Source organism: Cervus canadensis, chromosome 13 (genome assembly GCF_019320065.1).
Source record: "Cervus canadensis isolate Bull #8, Minnesota chromosome 13, ASM1932006v1, whole genome shotgun sequence".
Classification (NCBI taxonomy): domain Eukaryota; kingdom Metazoa; phylum Chordata; class Mammalia; order Artiodactyla; family Cervidae; genus Cervus; species Cervus canadensis.
In genome coordinates, this window is record NC_057398.1 from 65,289,072 (window position 1) to 65,312,649 (window position 23,578).

Genomic DNA, 23,578 nt, shown 5'->3' on the forward strand with positions numbered 1-23,578 from the left:
CTTAATGAAAAAGAGCTATATATACTCTGCAACATTTGTCTGGAAGGACCCAACCTTCATTTAGCCTGTATTTAAAGAGGAAATTTAAAAATTACTCCTAGAGACAGAAAAAGAAAACTTTAAAGTAGAAATTAAAATCACATCCCTCCTTTTAGACATGAAAAACCATGACCATGGTTATTTCCTAGGCCACATGCTGCTAAGAGGCAGAGCTGGTAGGAAGAGTGCTTTCCTCATGGGCCACAACCAGCGCCTTGTTCCCACAAGAGCAGAGCAGCGTCCTTCCCATTAGGACTTTGCTGATGCCAGAAATCTACTATCCTGCTCAACCTCAAATACTGAGGCACCCTTTCCTTTCGTTGAACATGCAAACTGTCCTTTTACAGTCAGTTTGCAAATTCCTTCCTGTTCAGTGACGGCCTCAGGCTTTCTCTAAGAATGCACAGGCAGTCACAAGTCAGACTTTCCCCACCCAGAAGCAGACGGTGGGTGGTGGGTAAAAATGCAGTAGGTGTCAATAAGATCTGTTAAAAAACTGGGTGTTGAATCACCTCTCACAGACTCCAGTCAAAGGCCCTCAATAGCAATCCTTTCCCCTTACCTCCTCAACTATAATTAAAGGTTTTCTGACTTAGAAAAGAAAATTGCCAGTTTGGGGAATAAAATCAATCAGTTTTCAGGTATTTGTAACACTTAGTAGTGATGAATTTTGGTAAAATATCAGACCTTTATCTTTGATACATTGTTCTCTGTAGGTCTCTTTTACTCCATACGCTACTTTATTCATCAGTTATCGCTGATGAGTGATTTTATGGATGGGATTTTTAGATAAAAGGTTAATTTGCCAAAAAATGAATAACATCATTAACATTCCCAGTAACATCTTTAAATATTCAACCATTGTTTAATGCCATTTTCTAAAAATATTTACATCAGCTTTAAGAAAAGAATTACTTATATTAAAAACTAAACTAAGCAGTTAAGCAGTAATAGAATAGTGACATAGATATGATCTTCAAATTATAAGAAGAGTTTTCCTAAGCCTAGTGTTTTCCATTTTCTGATAGTTTTTACTATGTGTGTGAAAGTTGCTCAGTTATGTCCAACTCTTTGCAAGCCCCATGGACTGTGACCCACCAGCGCCTGTGTCCATGGAATTATCCAGGCAAGAACACTGGAGTGAGTAGCCATTCCCTTCTCCAGGGGCTCTTCCCAACATAGAGATCAAACCCACGCCTCTTGAGTTTCCTGCATTGGCAGGCAGATTCTTTACCACTGCACCAACTGGGAAGACTGTAAGTTTATGCAAATACTTGCTTAGGAAGTATCTCTTTCAACCTCAAAATATAATCAACATTTTTTATACTAATACTATGTTATAAACAACTGAAATCTTTTGGGCATTACAAACATGAGCTACTGTCAAATTTCTTTCCCCAAACTTTCTTTTCATTCTGTGTTTATATAGAACTCATTCTATTCACCTTCATTGTTTATATAGTGTTTCAAATTTTGTGTGGTGTAGTTATTATGTATGTATTCATAATATTCCCAATGAGCATACATATCGATATAATAAAAGCAAAGAAAAATGTTATTTTGTTTCCTTTCCAATATCTTTCTAATGAGCTTAATATCATCTTGGCTTCTAAACAAACAGTAGCATCCTGGCCCATAACTTTGGAGAATAGTCTAGATTTATTTTCCAATATTTCAAGAAACATTCAAATCTATTATCTAGGACTTGAAGTTTAGATTAAATGGACCTTTCCTTTCATTTAAATGGAAGCTGATCAGCTAAGCTGCTGAATTATACAAGCCATGTCCTAAAATAAGTAATCAATAATAATAATCATTGTTAGATAACTAAGTGAAAGTCGCTCAGTCATGTCCGACTCTTTGTGATCCCATGGACTACACAATCCAAAGAGATTCATTTTTTAAAGAGAGGAAATTCTCTTTAAAAACAAAAACAATCTGGTCTCAGTATCATAGGCTTCATACATTTATTTCTTATGCAAAAACTCCATTTCTAACATTCGCCCACACAATCCTTGTATCAATTTCTCCCAATTATATCTTATGTGGGCCTGATTTTCTTCCCAACTACACAGTTTTATAATTTATTTCATGGTGATGCCAATTAATTTAAAATGAACTCTTTTCACAACTATGTGAAAAAGGTGGGATGTTGTCACAGCAGTAATCAATTATTATGTGAATAAAGGGCACTCACTCTGTGTTCCTCTGAATGTTTTGTCAGATTTGTCTTTGCATGTTAATGGGGAAGCATGGGGAATGAATTTTAAAGAAAAACTACTTACTTTAGCTATGCCACTTCAGAGGAATTTTATATGTTTTATTAAAATTACTATTTATAGTGTACATTTGAATGTAAAATATATATGCATAATTAATTATAATAATATGTGGATAGATATTAGTGTGTTTTCAAGTATAACAAATAGAAGGTGGGAAAATAACATTTCTAACAATAACCTCATTTCTCCAAGAAACATAATTTTTCTCTCATTTCATTTAAGATACAAAAATAGGATTGGATGCCTAATAGAAAAAAAAAGTTTAATTGGCTTATTGTTTAGCCATTGAATATTTATGCCTTGTGTTATATCCAGATTGAAGTCAGCAATGAATATTTCTGGACAAAGAAACCTATCTTCTTGAGTTTACATTTTTCCCTGAGGTGATGATTGTTTAGTTATTCCTGGATATCTCACATAAGATATTTCATCAACTTACATTTTTACAAATAAGAATTTTGAAGTAGTAAATTTTTAACAAATATGGTATAGTTTCCTTATTCTGAAACTTCTACTCATTTTGTGCATTAGGGAAAATAAATTGTAAATTAATTTTATAAATGATGTGCTGTGCTGTGCTTAGTCGCTCAGTCATGCCTGACTCTTTGCGACCCCGTGGGCTGCAGCCCGCCCGGGCTCCTCTGTCCATGGGGATTCTCCAGGCAAGAATACTGGAGAGGGTTGCCATGCCCTCCTCAAGAGTTGGCTAGGATATAAAATATTATAAATATCTGGTGCCTTTTAAAAACTGATAAGAAAAAAGTGTTTCATAATATAGGTTATATTAAATATTCTTATAATTGTTTCATCTATTTTAATTAAACTATCTTATTTTTAAAATATCAGTTTAGGTTTTAAAAAGTCAATATTTTCTTTAAAAAGTAAATATTTTTGTGAGTGATGCCTTTGAATTATTGTTTTGTTCTACTTTCCAAATACATTGTATTTACCACAAAGAGATAATTAGGAATCAAAACCACAAAACTGGTTTTCATTACTGTTTATAAACATAAAAGACAGAGGAAATTCCTATTATGTAATAGAGAAAAATATATTTTGAAATTCATCTTTCAAAGCAGTATTTGTTTAATACCTGAACATGAATCTTTTTTTGGGATCATACCAAAATCCATTATTAAAAACCAATAGTACATTGAGGGAGATTTAAATGTTGAGTTTATGATTGAACTATTAAAAATTTGCTTTAAAAGCATGCTTATTGTCAAAAATTCTATAAACTCTTTTATAGGATTTTATTTTTTGCTAGAAGTGGTCTTTTATAAAAAGTAAATAAGCCCCAACAACAGAAGGTTAAAGATTGATTGAAAACTCAATATGTTTTAAGCCAGATAAAAGCCATTCTCCCAAATGTAGTTTTTATATTAAGTGGTAGAAGTCAATGAAGAGTAAAAAGTATCATTGCACAATGGCTTGAAGTAAATTTAGAACTTCATTGAAAACTCTAAGGTTATATGTATCTACAAACACATACATATACCCGCTTATAAACTCTGCTTCTACCTTTTGAAAGAATGCATTACTTATTTCAATTGGTTATTTTTAAGCTCAAATAAACTGTATTTCATAATACCTCCATTTGCCTCAAAAAAATGCAAGTAAATATTAATAGAATTATATATATTTTCTAAATTAATAACTGAAAAAAGAGGCCAACTATAAGCAAAATATATTTATTTTCTCATTCGGTAATTAAAATGGAATCATTTGCCCTGAAACATAAACGAACATTTCTTAAGTCAATGCTGAAAGACCGTAACAGTATATTTATGAGTCTAAAATTAAGGAGTCATTTTGGCATTTTTCTTTTGATCTCAGACCCAATTACTTGACAAGTGCTACCTATTTACTTTATTTTCATCAGCACTGTCACTGCTATAAATCAGAGCCGCATCATTTTTTCTACCTTTCCAACAGCCATCTAACTGGCACCCACTTTGCCAGTCTTAGTTCACCGTGACTCACTTTTGTGTTCTGCAGAGAGTCTTCTGAACGAAAAATCCTATCAAGTCACTCTCTTGCCTAAACCTTTAATGGACACTCACACATAGGATAATCTCCAAACTTTTTGGTCTGGCATATAAGTGTCTTCATAGTTCCTGATTTTTGAGCCTAATCTCTGATGTACTATCTACCCCTCTTCTCTATACTATCCTACATCCAGGTAATACTAAATCATTACAGTTGATTACACCATGTTTGGGTATTTATATCCATTGCTCCCTTGGTCAGAAATATCACCTCCTGGACAACCTGGTTAAATGCTCTGGTCTTTTGACTCCATTCCGAGAGGCCTTTTGTGACGCTTGATGCCACTCTATCCATTTAACCTGAATCCAGACTCACTAGATGAACCTAATCTGTACCTTTATTAGGGTATGAGTCATGTATTATAATTTATATCCATATTCATATTAAAAAAACATCCACTAGTGTATCCAGCTTTTGTGAGCAAGACACTGATACCTAGAGGGCACATGATGGTTTTAGGTTTGTTGAATAACAGTATATTGATATCTTGTTAAATATTCCATGAGAGTTGATAATAGTCCAAAATCTCCCATAAAGGCAGAAGCTATGTAATTTTCATAAGCTCAGATCTTTTTTTTTAAACCTCAGAGATTATCAAAATACCTGCTCAGATACCTTTATGCTTTTTAAGCTCCTTATTTGACTGCTAGTCCTCTTGTTCAACAAGATCAGAACCAGTTAAAGTGGGGAGACATAAACATAAATAAGTAGATAAGTAATATCTAAAACATTTTTCTCTGAGTATGAATCTATGATTTTTAACTTCAGCTTATCACCTCTGTCTTTTGAATTCACATCCACCATAAAAGTTCTTCAAATTACAGTTCTAGTTTCTTGAAAGTGAATGAGAACTTAAATAGCCCCAGTATACGAATTCTTGCAGATTTTTAACTTTCCGAGTATGGGAGCCCAGTCTAGTGCAGTCATCACTCAGAATATTTACAGTGGTTCCCTACATTTTCTGACCTCGGGTACAGACGAGGCCAGCTATTTAGAGCAACAGGCGCACCGGCTGCCCTCTGCTGCCGCCTTGCCAATGCCTTCCCAGTGACTCTGCATCTGTGGGCTGTGAGTTACGAGAGAACTGAGCTGTAACCCCAACTGACTCCTGTTAGCCCAAACCTACACCTCAGAAGAAAATGTCACTGTGCAAAAGGTAATAAGCTTTCTAGTCACTATGAACCAGAAAACATGAAGTTGTCCACATTTAACAGAGATGATTGACAAGCAGCACCGGTGCTTTCAGAACTGGGTAATTCTAAGCAGAGGCCTGGGACAGCCAAGCATGCCAGCCTCTGGCTACTGCTTCAGCCAGACTTAACTGCACAGCAATTAACTAGCAACTCATTTTTATTGAGTCTTCTCAAAGTTTTCAGTGTCAGCGTCAGCTGAGTCGCTTATTGTGACCTCATGGAGTGCAGCATGCCAGACTTCCTTGTCCATCACCAACTCACAGAGCTTACTCAAACTCAGGTCCATCGAGTCGGTGATGCCATTCAACCATCTCATACTCAGTCATCCACTTCTCCTCCTGCATTCAATCTTTCCCAACACCAGGGTATTTTCCAATGAGACAGTTTTTTGAATCACGTGGAAAAAGTATTGGAGCTTCAGCTTCAGCATCAGTCCTTCCAATGAATATTCAGGACTGATTTCCTTAAGGATTGACTGGTTTGATCTCCTTGCAGTCCAAGGGACTCCCAAGAGTCTTCTCCAACACCACAGTTCAAAAGCATCGATTCTTCAGGGCTCAGCCTTGTTTATGATTCAACTCTCACATCCAAACATGACTACTGGAAAAACCATAGTTTGCCACACAGGCCTTTGTTGGCAAAGTAATGTCTCAGCTTTTTAATATGCTGTCTAGGTTGGTCATAGTTTTTCTTCCAAGGAGCAAGCATCTTTTAACTTCATGGCTGCACTCACCATCTGCTGACAGACAGAAATTAAAGTCTGTCACTGTTTCCATTGTTTCTCCATCTATTTGCCATGAAGTGATGGGACCAAATGCCATGATCTTAGTTTTTTGAATGTTGAGCTTTAAGCCAACTTTTTCACTCTCCTCTTTCACTTTCATCCAGAGGCTCTTTAGTTCCTCTTTGCTTTCTGCCATAAGAGTGGTATCATCTATATATCTGAGTTTATTGATATTTCTCCCAGCAATCTTGATTCCAGCTTGTGCTATATTCATCTTGGCATTTCACATGATGTACTCTACATATAAGTTAAATAAACAGGGTGACAATATACAGCCTTGATGTACTCCTTTCCCAATTTGGAACCAGTCTTCTTGTTCCATGTCCGGTTCTAACTGTTGCTTCTTTACCTGCATACAGATTTCTCAGGAGGCAGGTAAGGTCTTCCCATCAGTATTCCCATCTCGTTAAGAACTTTCCACAGTTTGTTGTGATCCACAAAGGCTTTGGCATAGTCAAAAAAGCAGAAGTAGATGTTTTTCTGGAATTTTCTTGCTTTTTTTATGATTCAGCAGATGTTGGCAATTTCATCTCTGGTTCCTCTGCCTTTTCTAAATTCAGCCTGAACATCTTGAATTTCTTGGTAAATGAACTGGTGACGCCTCGCTTGGAGAATTTTGAGCATTACTTTGCTAGCGTGTGAAATGAATGCAATTGTGTGTAATTTAAGCATTCTTTGACATTGCCTTTCTTTGGGATTGGAATGAAAACTGACCTTTTCCAGTCCTGGGGCCACTGCTGAGTTTTCCAAATTTGCTGGCATATTGAGTGCAGCACTTTCACAGCATCACCTTTTAGGATTTGAAATAGCTCAACTGGAATTCCATCACCTCCACTAGTTTGTTCGTAGTGATGCTTCCTAAGGCCCACTTGACTTCACATTCCAGATGTCTGGCTCTAGGTGAGTGATCACACCATCATGGTTTTCGGGGTCATGAAGATCTTTTTTGTACAGTTCTTCTGTGTATTCTTGCCACCTCTTCTTAATATCTTCTGTTTCTGTTAGATCCATACTATTTCTGCTCTTTATTGTGTCCATCTTTGCATGAAATGTTCCCTTGGTATCTCTAATTTTCTTGAAGAAATTCTAGTCTTTCCCATTCTATTGTTTTCCTCTATTTCTTTGCATTGATCACTTAGGAAGGCTTTCTTATCTCTCCTTGCTGTTCTTTGGAATTCTGCATTCAGATGAGTATATCTTTCCTTTTCTCCTTTGCCTTTCACTTCCCTTTTTTTCTCAACTATTTATAATGGCTCCTCAGACAACCATTTTGCCTTTTTACGTTTGCTTTTCTTGGGAATGATCTTGATCACCGCCTCCTGTACAATGTCATGAACGTTTCAGTGTGGTCTCCATTAAGTCAACTCTGTCTTCCTGCACCAATTTTGTTTGTGTATTATTTAATCAAATAATGCATTAACAATAATAAGTAAAACTTACATTAAAAAACAACAACAAAAAAATCACTGTCTCTTGATAAGGTCTACCCTAGTGGCTCAGACGGTGACCTGGGTTTGATACCCTGGAGAAGAGAATGGCTACTCACTCCAGTATTCCTGCCTGGAGAATCCCAAAGAGTCGAACATATCTGAGCAAGGAGATGAGCACTAGCAACTATGATTCAATACTGTGGAAATCAGACTGTGCATTAAAAAAAAAATAGAGAAAGTGGAACAATTCAGAGAGGACTTCATAGGATTTTTGTTAAGAGAACACCCAGACTGAGTTTTAAGATGGAGAAAATCCACACATAGTTGTCCAACATCAAGTTGTATTATGCCAAATACTTTGTGTGGATCACAAGAAACTGGGAGAAATTCTTAAAGAGATGAGAATACCAGATCATCTTATCTGCCTCCTGAGAAATCTGTATGCAGGTCAAGAAGCAATGGTTAGAACCAGACATGGAACAACCTTCTGGTTCTAAACTGGGAAAGAAGTACGTCAAGGCTGTGTCACCCTACTATTTAATTTAAATGCAGAGTACATCAGACGGAATGCTGGGCTGGATGAAGCACAAGCTGGAATCAAGATTGCAGGGAGAAATAACAATAACCTCAGATATGCAGATGACACCACCCTTATGGCAAAAACCGAAGAGGAACTAAGGAGCCTCTTAATGAAAGTGAAACAGGAGAGTGAAAAAGCTGGCTTAAAAGTCAACATTCAAAGAGCAGAGACCATGGCATCTGGTCCCATCATTTCATGGCAAATAGATGGGGAAACAGTGAGAATAGTTACAGACTGTATTTTCTTGGGCTCCAAAATCATGGCAGATGGTGACTGCAGCCATGAAATTAAAAAACGCTTGCTCCTTGGAAGAAAAGCTATGACCAACCTAGACAGCATATTAAAAAGCAGAGACATTACTTTACCGGCAAAGGTCCGTCTGGTCAAAGCTATGGTTTTTCCAGTAGTCATGTATGGATGCAAGAGTTGGACCATAAAGAAAGCTGAGTGCCAAAGAATTGATGCTTTTGAACTGTGGTGTTGGAGAAGACTCTGGACAGTCCCTTAGACTTCAAGAAGATCAAACCAGTCAATCCTAAAGGAAGTCAGTCCTAAATATTCATTGGAAGAATTGATGTTAAAGCTGAAATTCCCATACTTTGGCCACCAATGCAAAGAATGGACTCATTAGCAAAGACCCTGATGCTGGGAAAGATTGAAGGTAGGAGGAGAAGGGGACGACAGAGGATAAGATGGTTAGATGGCTTCAGCAACTTGATGACATGAGTTTGAGCAAGCTCTGGGAGTTGGTGATAGATAGGGAAGCCTGGCATGGTGCAGTCCATGGGCTCAAAGAGTCGATATGACTGAGACACTAAACTGACAGACTTACTGAAGTATTAAAATTCTGAGAGAACTGAGAGCCAAATAGGAAAGATGGAGGTGGCCCATTTATCATCAAAGCATAACTTTCTAAGAGTTGAAAATATCATTTAAATGCAAATATAAAATAAATACATACTGACAAGATCATTTGACTTCTTAATAAGGGAATATGGAGGATAGTTAAGTCTTCTCAAATGAGAGATCTTAAACTACTCACAATCAACTGGAGATGCTAAAAGGTAATTACAAAGCTATATGTGAAACTAATTGAGGTCCTATAGCCATAATCTTTTCTACCAGACACAAATCCATTGCTTCTCCAATGGACAAAATTCATTGCCAACTTATCCATGTTATCATGTACCCATATTGAGTCTAAATTCTGATTAATAGTAAGTAGTAAATCAAAAATAGCTCATTCTCCCAGAGCAGGGACTGGCATACGTTTTCTGTAAAGTATGGATCTTCCCAACTCAGGGATTGAACACGGGTCTCCCACATTGTAGGCAGACGCTTTACGGTCTGAGCCACCAGGGAAGTCCTATCTATATATACAGAGAGATATAAATATCTATATACATAGAGATATAAATACCTTTATAGGCCTGATAGTAAATATTTTAGTATTTGCATGCCATATAAAATCTGTCTCATATTGGTTTTCTTTTTTTTTTTAACTTTATATAAATGTAAAAACTCCATACTTAGCTCAGGGGCTGAAAAAACAGGCCTTGGTCTGAACCTTACTTGTGGGCTGAACAAACAGGCCTTAGTCTGGATCTTACTGGGTTGTAATTCACTAAATCCCTTACTTAGACAATAAAATAATCCTTGAATAAGCCTGTTGCACAAGCTCTAGTGTGACACTGAAAAAAAACCTTGCATCTTCCCTTGCCTTTCTTCCAAGATCTGGGTAATTTGCTCATCACAGAAAGGAGGCAGCAGAGGTATGAAGACTTGATTAGCACAAAGCTCTAAAGCAGAATTCACAACTGGGACTGGAACGTGACCTCAGTGTCCTGCTCTCTCATCTCTCTTAATCACATATATGCATATAATACACACACACGCACAAACACACATGCAAATGAGTTTTGATAAACTAATTTTTAAAGACTATTTCACTTACTTATTCAATAATGTATGCTGCTGCTGCTGCTAAATCGCTTCAGTCATGTCCGACTCTCTGCGACCCCATAGACGGCAGCCCTGTCTCTCCTGTCCCTGGGATTCTCCAGGCAAGAACACTGGAGTGGGCTGCCATTTCCTTCTCCAATGCATGAAAGTGAAAAGTGAAAGTGAAGTCACTCAGTCGTGTCCAACCCCTTGCGACCCCATGGACACATAAGATATTTAATAAGAAATTCAGTTGGCATTGTTTTCCATATTTCTATATTAGGTGGTTGTAATCATCATCTAGTCTACATGCACAAAAAGTCAAAGCCAGTTGAAGAGTCAAGAGCTAAAAGAGAAGAGAAGAACCTAGAAGGAGGAATAAAAGGAAGGAAGAAGATCTGACTAGGATGAGCAACAAAGATATTTTATCCCTTCAAGGGAGTTATCAGAGTCCAAGAAGGCAAATGGAAACCATTCTGGGTATGTTAAAAAGAGGAAATGTAATACACAAATTAGTTATAAAAGTGAGGGTAAGCTGAAAAGCTAAGCAAAGGACAGTGATGAAACACAGAGATTAACCTCATCAGGAAGCAATATTGTCTTAGGGCTAGAAGCACACAAGAGGAGGAGGTGTTAACAGACCTCAAGAGTCAGGGGGGTCTGCTGGGGTTGGAACACCATGTGAGGGTTGCCTGGCAGAAGCTGGAACCACAGAAGAAAGGCTAAGTTGGAGACATGGAGAAGGCACAGTCCCTGATGGAGACACCACTCAAGGCAGAGAGACAGGGAAACACTCTGGAGCCTCCCCACTTTTCCCAGTGCATCCCTGTCTGCAGCTCCCACTTGCCAACCCTCTGCTGCTGCTGCTAAGTCGCTTCAGTCGTGTCCGACTCTGTGCGACCCCATAGACGGCAGCCCACCAGGCTCCCCAGTCCCTGGGATTCTCCAGGCAAGAGCACTGGAGTGGGTTGCCATTTCCTTCTCCAATGCATGAAAGTGAAAAGTGAAAGTGAAGTCGCTCAGTCATGTCCGACTCTTAGCAACCCCAAGGACTGCAGCCTACCAGGCTCCTCCGCCCATGGGATTTTCCAGGCAAGAGTACGGGAGTGGGTTGCCATTGCCTTCTCCTGCCAACCCTCTAAGTGTATTTAAAAAAAAAAAAAAAGGAGGAAGGAAGGTATAGAATTAGGGAAAAAACAAGAAATTAAGAGAAATTAAGAGAGAAAAAAGCAGGATGCACAATTAAACATGCTTCTCGAAGCTAAGCTTTTATTTTTGCACAACAGAAGTTGCCAGTGGCTAATGTACAATTGCACACATTTCACTTGCTAGCAAGGTAATGTTCAAAGTCCTTCAAGCTAGGCTTCAACAGTATGTAAATCAAGAACTTTCAGATATACAAGCTGGATTTAGAAAAGGCAGAGGAACCAGAGATTAAATCACTAACATCTGCTGGATCATTGAAAAACCAGGAAATTTCAAAAACATCTAATCTGTTTCATTGACTATGCTAACACCTTTGACTGTGTGGATCACAACAAACTGGAAAATTCTTAAAGAAATGGGAATACCCAATGATCTTACCTGTCTCCTGAGAAACCTGTATGCAGGTCAAGAAGCAACAGTTAAAAACTGGACATTGAACAATGGACTGGTTCAAAATCAGGAAAGGAGTATGTCAAGGCTGTATATTGTCACCCTGCTTATTTAACGCATGTGCAGAGTTCACCATGCGAAATGCTGGGCTGGATGAATTACAAGCTGGAATCAAGACTGATGGGAGAAATATCAACAACCTCAGATATGTAGATGATATCACTCTAATGGCAGAAAGTTAAGAGGAACTAAAGAGCCTCTTGATGAGGGTTAAAGAGGAAAGTGAAATAGTTGACTTAAAAAAATCAACATTCAAAAACTTAGATCATGGCATCTGGTCCCATCACTTCATGGGAAATAGATGGGGAAAATGTGGAAACAATGACAGATTTTATTTTTGGGGGGCCTCAAAATCACTACGGATGGTGACTGCAGCCATGAAATTAAAAGACTCTTGCTCCTTGGAAAAAATGTTATGACAAACCTAGAGAGTGTATTGAAAAGCAGAGACATCACTTTGCCAACAAAGATTCATATAGTCAAAGCTATGATTTTTCTAATAGTTATGTACTGATGTGAGAGTTGGACATAAAGAAGGCTGAGCACCAAAGAATTGATGCTTTCAAATTATGGTGTTGGAGAAGACTATTGAGAGTCCCTTGGACAGCAAGGAGATCCAACCAGTCCATCCTAAAGGAAATCAACCTGAATATTCATTGGAAGAACTGATGCTGAAGCTGAGCTCCGATATTTGGCCACCTGATGTGAAGAGCCAACTCATTGGAAAAGATGCTGGGAAAAATTGAGGTCAAGAGAAGAGGATGACAGAGGATGAGATGGTTGGATGGCATCACTGACTCAATGGACATGAGTTTGAGTAAACTTCGGTAGATAGTGAAGGACAGAAAAGCCTGGCATGCTGCACTTCACGGGGTCACAAAGAGTCAAACACAACTTAGTGACTGAACAACAAATAAACCACCAAATTAATCTATGAAAGACAGTGTGTTAACAAAAAAGATATAAAACTGTAAAATATTACATAACCAACTAATGTCAAGCATATCTATCACTATTAATATAATTATCAGACACTATTAAAAATCTAGATTTACATAATGAAAAAGAATACCATTATATATCCCTGAATTTGCATTTTCAAGTAATTCTAAATCAGAAATATAATAAATTATTAGGCTGAGTTACTTTTATTAAACCTACAATAGGAAATTAAAAGTTATTTAAATTCAAGTAACGTGCTTAATGAAAATTCTTATTTTATGAAATGCAACTATTATGAAACTATATTTGAGTTATTTAAAACTGTTGTTTAAATTAGGCTTCTTAAATATTTTAAGAGAATGCTCCCAAACCTATAAACATGTAATCATAATGTTTCATAAATTCAAAATAATGTTTAGCAGTAATTAAACTCTATGAGTTTTAAAGTATAACCATATTTGAAAGTGAACAAACATAGTGAGTTTTATTAACCAGGCATATTTCAGAAACATGACTTAGAAAAAAATAGAAATTAGGGGGGACATCAAATGTAAGAAAATAATTGAGGAACTTTATGGTAGAAAGTACCTGAAAATGTTTAATTGCACAACTCTTTTAATTTAAGGTTACTTTTCTCTCAAGTTTAAAATGTTAAGCTTAGGAAAGTAGCAACATTTCAACAAAACATGCAAAGTGCTGGCTGTGAAGAGCTATGCTATACATATGTAAATTTAATTTTACCCTCGCTGTAACACTGAATAAATGCACACTACTGTGTCACAATGAAGCATTTCTTCTTAGCACTATTTTAAACTTACCATACAGCTCAGCCATCAGTAAAACATTATTTAATATAAGTACAAGTACTTGTTAAAACCAATGGTTTCATTAATTAATTCTATATCAGAATGCTGAAAATAACATATCTTACCTCCCTGTTCTCCCTTACTGGAAGAATATGAGATGTTATCCTATTTTCAAGCTAACAAGTTGGCCTACTGTAATCCCACAGATGCTAGCAGAAGACACAAGACTCCTGAATCTGAAACTAGTGATGTTATTACTCAGAGTAAAAGCAGTAGCCAAAGTTTCAGGATCTTTGAGTTCCCCCTCCCACAATGTAATGAGCAGAGAGCTGGGTGACACCTGCATACCCAGTGGTTTGTGTTGTGAAAGGTTGCTGCTGAGCCGTGAACGACACCAGGATTCTTGACCTCCAGAGCAGAGGAACTCCATCTGGGGCCAGGGACTTGGCTCCATCCTTGGCTCTGGAGAGAAACACACTATTTTCCAAGGCTGTTTGCAAAAGTAGTGTCACTGCTTGCACGATGGGCAGAAATGTGAGAGGTTCATGGAGAATGGTCTCTGAACAACTACCCAAAGCCTATAAAATAAGTAGTCTTATTACAGGGAACACAGGGAAAATGCTCAGACATGTTTGCTCTGTGGACTATGAATGCAGACCTGCACTGAACTTGCAGGAAGTCATGCCCTGAGAGCAGGAGGTAGTAATCAACAGTGAAAAAAAAAAAAAGACATAAACAAGCCTCAGTTAAAAAAAAAAAAAAGATAACAGTCATTTTTCATTAGAGAAGAGACTCTCCACAAAAATGTCAAAGTATACTACTTTGCATGAGATGGGATTTTTCTCTTTGGATGCTCTTCAACAAGCTGCCTACAAATGGATATGAGAAGTGCCCTGGAAAAGAGGCCTATATTTTCTAAACATGGTAAAACTTGGAGTTAAACAGATTGCATGCAAAGTAAGTGTCTCAAGTGAGATGACTCAACTGAAACTTCGCTGCTCCTGGATCTGCTGTTTGCTGTCATCTAAAAAGAAGTCATCCTTTCAGATCTTAAGTGTTCCAGATCTGGTTTCAGCTGTGTCACATTCCTTGTGGCTCCATATTTCAGTTATGCAATATTGCAGTGGAACAATTTTGCCCACTTGGACGACAGCTTCATTTACTGTGTTGCTATAGTTCTGAGACCCCTCTGAGTAGACAGCAAAGCAATTGCTCCATTTCTACTTAAATCAATGTGTGTCTATCGGGAATAATACCAAATAGTGGTGCTATACAAGTTTTTTAAATAAATATGTTTTCCACTATAAGAGGCATAGGACACCTCCTTATATCCACTAATTCATCAAGTACAAAGATATAATTTATGCTCACACTAAATAAATGGTACAGTAAGAAGTTTTAAGGAAAACCATAATCAAAACAATCAACTAAAATCAATGATCTTTTTTTTGGTCTCATTTAAAAAAATATGTGCTACCTCCACTCTAAACCTGACAAAAATCTCCACAAAACAGGAAAATATCTTAAGTAACTTGATATATGTTGTATAATATAAATGTTTAAGACTGTGCATGAGACTAGCAATAGATTGTTTTATTTTACTTATTATTTTGCTATTAATTCCTTCCTACAGAGCTTTTACTCTCATCTATTAACACCTAATCTATTGTTGGAGTATAAGAATTATCCCAGTTGACAAGATAATGTAAAAAAGAAGTTACTGCTCCATTTCATCCACCATCCATCAATTCCGTCACCATCCTTCCATCCATTCACCATCCATCCATTCATTCATTCATCCACCCACCCATTTTCCCAGTTATCTATATAATCCTTTCAACCATTAATTAATCCAGCAAATAATTAACTGTTGAGTTGCTTCATAACTGTGGTTCATAGAAAAGTGAGTAGGGACCTCTCTTGATGGGTTAAATAACATGTTACTTTCACTGATCACACAATAGAGAAATTGTTACAGGAATGCATTATAGAAGGCCTTGTATAAGTCAGCTGCGATGGAGCAGAGAGTTTAAGAAAATGAGAAAGATGTGTGTGTGTGTGTTTGGAACATAATAGACTCAAAAGAAAAAATATTGAAGGAATAAGTTAGGCGTAAACCAATCATAAAACCCTAGCAGACAGGGTGAGAGGATATTAAGGGTGTTGGGGAAAGAGAGAGAGTGAGGGCACTATGAGGTTAGAAAACCTCAGTGCCCAGCCAGCTCCAAGCTTGAGCGAGTGGTTTACCGTCTCATCCTATCTCTGTTCACATTCGCTGGTCTCCTCATTTCTGAGCCTGAATCTGACAGTGGAGACATACGGCACCCTAGCAATTCCACCACTTCTCTCCCCAGCCAATGCCTACTAAGCCAAGGCTGCAGAGGCCCACACAGAAGAGCACTTCTCCTATCGGCTTTGCTTTGTTGCCTGCTGAAGTACCACAAGTTAGAGATGTTAATATGCACACGTTCCAGTCATTTCTGGAGTACTGAATACTCGCTATGAAGTATTCAAGGCCCTAGTTTCTAGGGAGACAAAAATAAACAGGGAGGACAGAACACCTGCCTCTTTGGAAAGCACAGCTTAGAGGTGGAGAGAGGACTAAACAAGGCCAACGATACTTTCTATCAAAGGGAAAGGATGGGGTTCATAGAAGGATATGGTGGAGAACTCAAAGTGGGGAGGAAGCTACTGGAAGGTTTAAGCAACAAAGTAACAAAATTAAAATTTTCCTTTAGAAAGATGTCTGAAGTGTTGAAATACCTTGGAAATGAATAAAACTTCCACTTTTAAAGGCTGTTTATGTATGATCGGATAAATGTAGGAATGTTCACCCAAATATTCTATATCATCTATCTCCTTTCCACATATAAGTTATAAGCATCTTTAGGGCAAGAAGGTTTCCTTTCACAGAGTAGTGGGACATACACAGTAAACTTATTTTAAATGCTTGTAATGTCTAATCCAAACCCAGAAAATACAATACACAGAAGCTGTGTCTGCGTGCCTTCTGTAAGCAATAAATAATTTCATCATAAACCCTAAAAGCGGCTACAAATATGATTGACATGATTATAAGCACACTGATTTTGTAAGACTTTCATGATTCATATGCCATGAAATTAAAAAATTATGTCAAAGTTTGACTAAAATTCTGTAATCAGTTCTTTAAAAATATCACCCAACCTCCCTCTCGCCTATTTCCTTGGTCTGCACCAGAGGAGGGTGGGTTCGTGGATAGGAAATCAACTAACACTTTTCTCATAGGTTAAACTTACAATAACCTCTCCTGCTCATCTTCACGTGGGACTCCCTGTGGACCCACATATGTATTTTAGAATGAGAGCAACTTCCTCCCTAGCTCTCCACATTAAAATTCATATCACTGGGGGGGATTTTTACCTCTAAAATTTCACTGTTAATGTCTAAATATGGGAAGAAGTGAAAGAGCACCTGGTGGAAAAATCAAGGCTTTCTGCTAATTAGCGTCTCCACAATCCCCCCAGGGAAGGGGGGTGGCCAATTAAGTTTAATTGCTGAGCACCAGGCGTGGAGTCTGGCTCCTCTGGAGTTCACAGCTGTAGCTGAAGGGACATCTCCCAGAGCAGTGTTTCAGCCCCAAACTGACCTCCGTGACACTTTACCCTTATACACTCAAGCCGAAAAAGGGCAGACCCATCTTTAGAATGTGGCTATTTAGGATTGATGTATTATTAATTGAATGTATTAATTCAATTATTATTGAATTAATAATATTGATTAATAATTATTAATTATTAATTGAATGTATTATTTAGGATTGATTTTCAATTAAATTTCTTTTCTAAATGTTAAGTATTCCCTGGTCTTTGCTACTTATTTGGTTCACGATAAGATTAATGCTGGAGAAAAACACACCTGTAGGTAAAAGTGAGTGCAAAACTTTCATTAAAAAAACTCAAAACAAACACACAATTCCATAAAGTTCAGAATGCACTACATATATAGAGAGATTTAAATTTTATAGAAAAGTTACTCCCTGCCTCTAATTCAGAAAATATTTCAAAAGCTGTCAACTATAGCAATCTCAAATAACCTGAAGATGAGGGTATTTTATATCCTCGTCTTTGTAGGGTTGGGTTTTCTGCTACTATTCCTTCTCTAACGCTTTTTTCTGGGATCCCGGTAACTACGATTTTCAACGTATATTCTCCATCTGACATTGACAGGAGTGAAATTGAAAATCCGTGCCTGATACACTCTCTTTTCAGATTTATTTTTATAATTGAGTGAGTTGCTATGCCACCTAGTCACCTTGACAGTTTTCTGCAGTACCAAGAACACACCCTTTCCCTCTGACACTCCTGTCCTAACTCAGATGCCATGATCTGCATAGAAAATGAACGAATCCTGAATGACATTCCAGGCCTTCTGCAAGCATCTCAGCATCCATGTTGCTGCTGGAGTGTTAGTAATTTCCACTCTGCATTCATTAGTCAGAGAAAAAGCAAAGAGGATTTATGGGAAATGATGGAATCTGGAGACTATTTTCTTTTTCTCTCAGGTGATTTCTTGATACCCTTTTTCTTTAGCTCTAGGAACACAAATAGTAGGCAAGAAATTCTCTAAAACATAATTAAATAATTATCATCTTGTAAGAAAAATATCGCATGTGAATTGAGACAAGAATATGTAATATGTAATCTAGATATATGTAATCAAGAGAAATACAGAAAAAGACAAGCAGTAATGCCCAGACAGGTAGGAAGAATGAAAAAAGGAAGAGGTCAGAAAAGTGAAGGGCAAATATGTAAGTATTAAATACTATACCAGTGATGACTATAAAGAATGCAATGGAGTTTACTGTGCGTTCTTTTGATACAAGCGCCATCACCATCCAGTCACACGTCACATTCACATATGGTGTACCTTGGCAGTTTTCTCGATGATGGTCAATTGGTCCTAGGGTTTCTGACTCTCCAAAACTGTGTGAGTGTGTAAAAAAAGAAAGGTCAGCAAAAAAGGAAGTGACATCATGGAAACTATTTTAAAACAGATCTTTTAAGCTCCAGTTTAATTGAATAAATAATATTACAAGTAAATTCAAGGGACAATTGGGAAAAGAGGTTTAAAAACAGATATATATAGATATATATATATAATTTTTGCCGAAATGAGTCATGTGAGACAGCTTCAAGCATATTGAGCAAATTTACAGAGGAGAAGAAAGCTAAGTATTTTTCAGAACCTCAGTCAGATGTGTTCATTTGCTAGGGTTGCTATAACAAAGTATAGCAAAGTATAGTTGCTATAACAAAGCCATTCACAAACTGGATGGCTTAAACCATACAAATTTATTGCCTTATAGGTCTGGAGCCTAGAATTTTGAAATCAAGACATGGGAGTGTTAGTTCTTTTTAGATCCAAGAGGAACACTGTTCCAGGTATCTGTCACTGAAGGTGACCATCTTCATGTTCTTGTGGCATTCTTCCTGGATATGTGCGTGCTAAGTTGCTTTAATTGTGTACGACTCTTTGAGACTCTAAGGACTGTAGCCCGCCAGGCTTCTCTGTCCATGGGATTCTCCAGGCAAGAATACTGGAGTGGGTTGCCATTTTCTTCCTCCAGAGAATCTTCCCAACGCAGGGATCGAACCCAAGTCTCTTATGTCTCCTGAAATGGCAGGTGGGCTCCTTACCACTAGCGCCACTTGGGAAGCCCTCCTGTATATGTGGCATGTATCTAAATTTCCGCTTGTTATAAAGACATAAGTCTATTGGATCAGGAACCCACTCTACTCCATTATGACTTTATCTTAACTAATCATATCTGCAATGATCCTATTTCCAAAAAAGTTCACATTCTGAGGTATTTGGGGTTAGGACTCCAACCCAGGAAATTTGGGCAGCACCTAATACAACTTGTAACAGGTAGGAACCTCTTTTAAACAGAAAAATATGCTAGCAGATAGCCCACATTGACTATTTTTATTTTGATGTTACCAGGTTGAGTAACAAAAGGCACATATTTCTTATACCTCACATAACACTAAGCAAACAAAATTTAAAACTATATACAAACAATATAAATTTAAATTAACATTTTTTGTTATTTATTCATTTTTTTAATTATCGTGACAGAAATGTCATTCTGTTGCAGTCAAATCATATTTAGAATGTGAATGTGCTTTTTGGCAGCTACAGTATTAGATTTTTTGGATTTCAATATGGGTTACAAGTGATTCCATCTCCCCCCTAGTTTTCTCTGTTCAGTGCTCTGTGGTAACCTAAGTGGGAAGGAAATCCAAAAAAGAGGACGTATATGTATGCATGGCTGTTTCACTTTGCCGTGCCTCAGGAATAGCACATTGAGTAAACTCCAGGAGTTGGTGATGGACAGGGAGACCTGGCGTGCTGCGATTCATGGGGTCGCAAAGAGTCGGACTCGACTGAGCGACTGAACTGAACTGAACTGATGAAAGCCACTATACTCCAATAAAAATTTAAAAACAACAGCGACAAGGAAACCCAGCACATCTTGGATGTTTGAGGGCCATGGAGAACAGCAGCACGTGTAGTACCACAGAGAAACACCAGAGGGAGCAAGATATCACAAACTCCTGAAAAGGAAACCATCAAATACCTCTCCCTGGGAAAAGGACACACACAATTCCAGAGATGACCCATTCCGATAAAAGGTTTGAGAGGTCCCCAGAGGCTTTACCCAAACTAATTGGTGAAGGCCTTCCCCTGTATGAGGCCAGGCTGTATAATGACAGGTGAAAGTGTCTATGTTTTTTTCCAATCATGACAAATAAGGTATATGAAGAAACAGGGAAACTTGGCCCAACTAAAGGAACAAATTCTCCAGAAAATGACACTAAAGAGATGGAGATCTATGAATTGCCTCACAAAGAATTCAAAATAATCATCTTATGGAAGTCAAGTACTTCAAGACAACACAGATAGACAACTGGATGAAATCAGTAAAATAGTGCATGTAAAAAATGAGAACATCAGGAGATAAGACACTCTTAAAGAGAACTAAACAGACATACTGGAGCTTAAGAATTCAGTAAATGGATTGAAAAATTCACTAAAAAGAATTAACAGGAGAGTCAATCAAGCAGATGAATCCGTGAACTTGAAGGCAAGTCCACATGCTACAACATGGATGAAGCTTGAGGATATGAGAAGTCAAAAATGGTCAAATACTCAGAGACAGAAAGTAGATGGTGGCTTCTAGGAGCTGGGGAGAGGTGGAGAAGGGGAGTGGTCAATGAACAGTTTCAATTGTATAAGATAAAGAAGTACTAAGAGATATGTAACACAAAAATGCACATTTGGTTAATCTGCACACTTGAAAATGGTTAAGATGGCAAATTTTATGTGTTTCTGATAATAATAATAAAGCAGAGAGGAGCCCTGGGATGACCTAACTGTACTCAGTTATAGCACAGTTATTCAGATGATTCAGACACAACTTAGTGACTAAACAACAATTCAGGTGATCCAGAAGGTGTTCACATTATTTTTTAGGTGTCTTTGTAAATGAAATTTTAAAAAAGTAAACTTTCCTTATGAGGAGACAGAGTCTTTCCTAGGATATGTCCAGAATGGGGGAGCTGGGATGGGGGAGTGTGGAGGACATAGAAGGGGACATTTTCATACCATAATTTGAGAAACCCAGTATGTGTGATTAATTCAGACCTCATACATGAAAGAGTGGGCTCCCCTGGTGCTTCAGACAGTAAAGAATCTGCCCACGATGCAGGAAACCCAGGTTCAATCCCTGGGTTGGGGAGATCCCCTGGTGAAGGGAACGGCTACCCATTCCAATATACTTGCCTGGAGAATCGCACGGACAGAGTAGCCTGGTAGGCTACAGTCCACGGGGTTGCAGAGAGTCGGACATGACCTAGTGACTTACACACACACACATATGAAAGAGTACGGCTTTCGACACCACTTAGCTGTCCTTTCAGATGCCAAATTGCCAGGAAGAGGAGAAACACAGGGTGCTAGCACCCATAGTCAACCCTTACCCTGACTGTAGCCTTCGGTGAATTCTTACACGTTTCTGAAAAATAATAAGAAATTTAAATTTTAATGAACTTTGTTGTAAATGGGAACTACAAAGAACAAAACAATAAATTGGATTGCTCTCAGATTAAATCTCCACCAAGATCTAAAACTGTCTAAACATTAAGCTGGTAATAGTTTCTGAGTTTCATTTTCTTTCGTTTCTGCTCATTATTTTGAACTATACTAAATGTCAGTACACTTGCTTCCTAATTTCCATAATTATGGAATTTTATATTCTATAATTTCATGTTAATTGAAATTAAAAGTGTGAAGCAATCTTCTCTTTATCAAAAAAAAAAAATAAACCACCACATCCATTCCATACAGTTATCATAGCACTATCATTTCACCACCAAACTGTGCAGAGCAGACATTGTTCACTTCCTTTATGTACATCTTATCAAGTCCAAGGCCCTATTCTTTACTGTAACTGCTATTATAGAAAAGTATAGTATCAAATATCATTCCTGTGCTGAGGAGATCTGATTGATCAGTTCAACAATGCAGAAATCATTCAAGTCAGATATTCACTAAATATTAGCCATGCAACAAGATACCTCATAACTGTAATTCAATAATTTAATTAAAATAACCATATGAAATAAAATAGTGGTCACAGACTTGGAAATAATTGAACATTAAAGATTTAATAGCCACCTAAAGGATAAGCGTCTTTATTGCACATTTGGCAGGTAAGTGAAGACAATAACATTCCCAGCTAATGCTCAAATGTGAGCATTATTAGCGCTTGGATATTTGCAAAGATGGCTCAGATAATTGCCATAAACCATTGAGAGGACATACTGTTGAGCATTCACGTACTTGACCCCAAGCATTTAGAAACACGTTCTGCTCTTTGAAAGTGTAACTGGCTAGGATTGAGGCCATCTGTAAGTAAAGTACAAGTGTGCCATTTGAAGATTAAAGTACAGGTCTATGCACTGTTGTAGATTAATACTGGTAACCCGTTTCATGAGAAAGCTTAATATAATAGAACTTTGAATAATTTTAAGGTTCAATTAGTATTGACAAAACTGCAAAGTTGGCAAAATTACAAATAATGCAAATTTACAGTTGACCCTTGAACAACATTGGTTTGAACTGCCCCCGTCCACTTATATGTGGACTTTTAAAAATAAACATAGAGTCCACCCAAGGCAGGAGATAGAAGGGCCCAGAGTTAGCACACAGGGTACCTGTGGACTGATACTCCAATGTGAAGAAAGCAGGAGCAAGATAGAAGCTGAGCCTTGCTGTGATTAAAGATAAGTGACATATTTCTCATTCTTGAGACGGAGGAGACCTTCCTGACCATAAAGTACATTGGAGGTAGGAAGAAGGGTGGTATCGAGTTACACACAGACCTCTTCACTGGAGTCTATCTTGGCTAAGAGACAGCCAAGCACACACGGGAGTACCCCGAGATTAACCAAATACAAAAAAAAAAAAAGAAACAGGAAGAAAAAAAAAACAAATACAGACTCAGAAGCAGGCAAAGCAAGATGACTGGCCAAAGGAAACCCAGAAGAAATGCCCCATGAAAGGAATTTAAACTACCAGGAGGTAGTGAATATTGGATGTTTCTTAATTTATCTTCTATGTATAGAATTAATAAGATATGATTATGTGATACTTTGGCCACCTGATGCGAACAGCCAACTCACTGGAAAAGACCCTGATGCTGGGAAAGGTTGAAGGCAGGAGGAGAAGGGGATGACAGAGGACGAGATGGTTGGATGGCATCACTGACTCTGGACATCATTCTGAGCAAGCTCTGGGAGATGGTGGAGGACAGGGAGGCCTGGCGTGCTG

General features: G+C 37.7%; 1 long non-coding RNA gene across 1 annotated transcript in view; it reads right to left on the reverse strand.

Annotated features, from left to right (window-relative positions):
* Positions 1–23,578, reverse strand: part of LOC122452154 — a 53,280-nt gene that overhangs the window by 2,996 nt on the left and 26,706 nt on the right. Inside the window, exons 2-3 of the long non-coding RNA XR_006272606.1 lie at positions 21,727–21,761; positions 18,611–18,666 (exon numbers count right to left, since the gene is read on the reverse strand). This is a non-coding gene — a long non-coding RNA (uncharacterized LOC122452154). The remainder of the gene's footprint in view (positions 1–18,610; positions 18,667–21,726; positions 21,762–23,578) is intronic.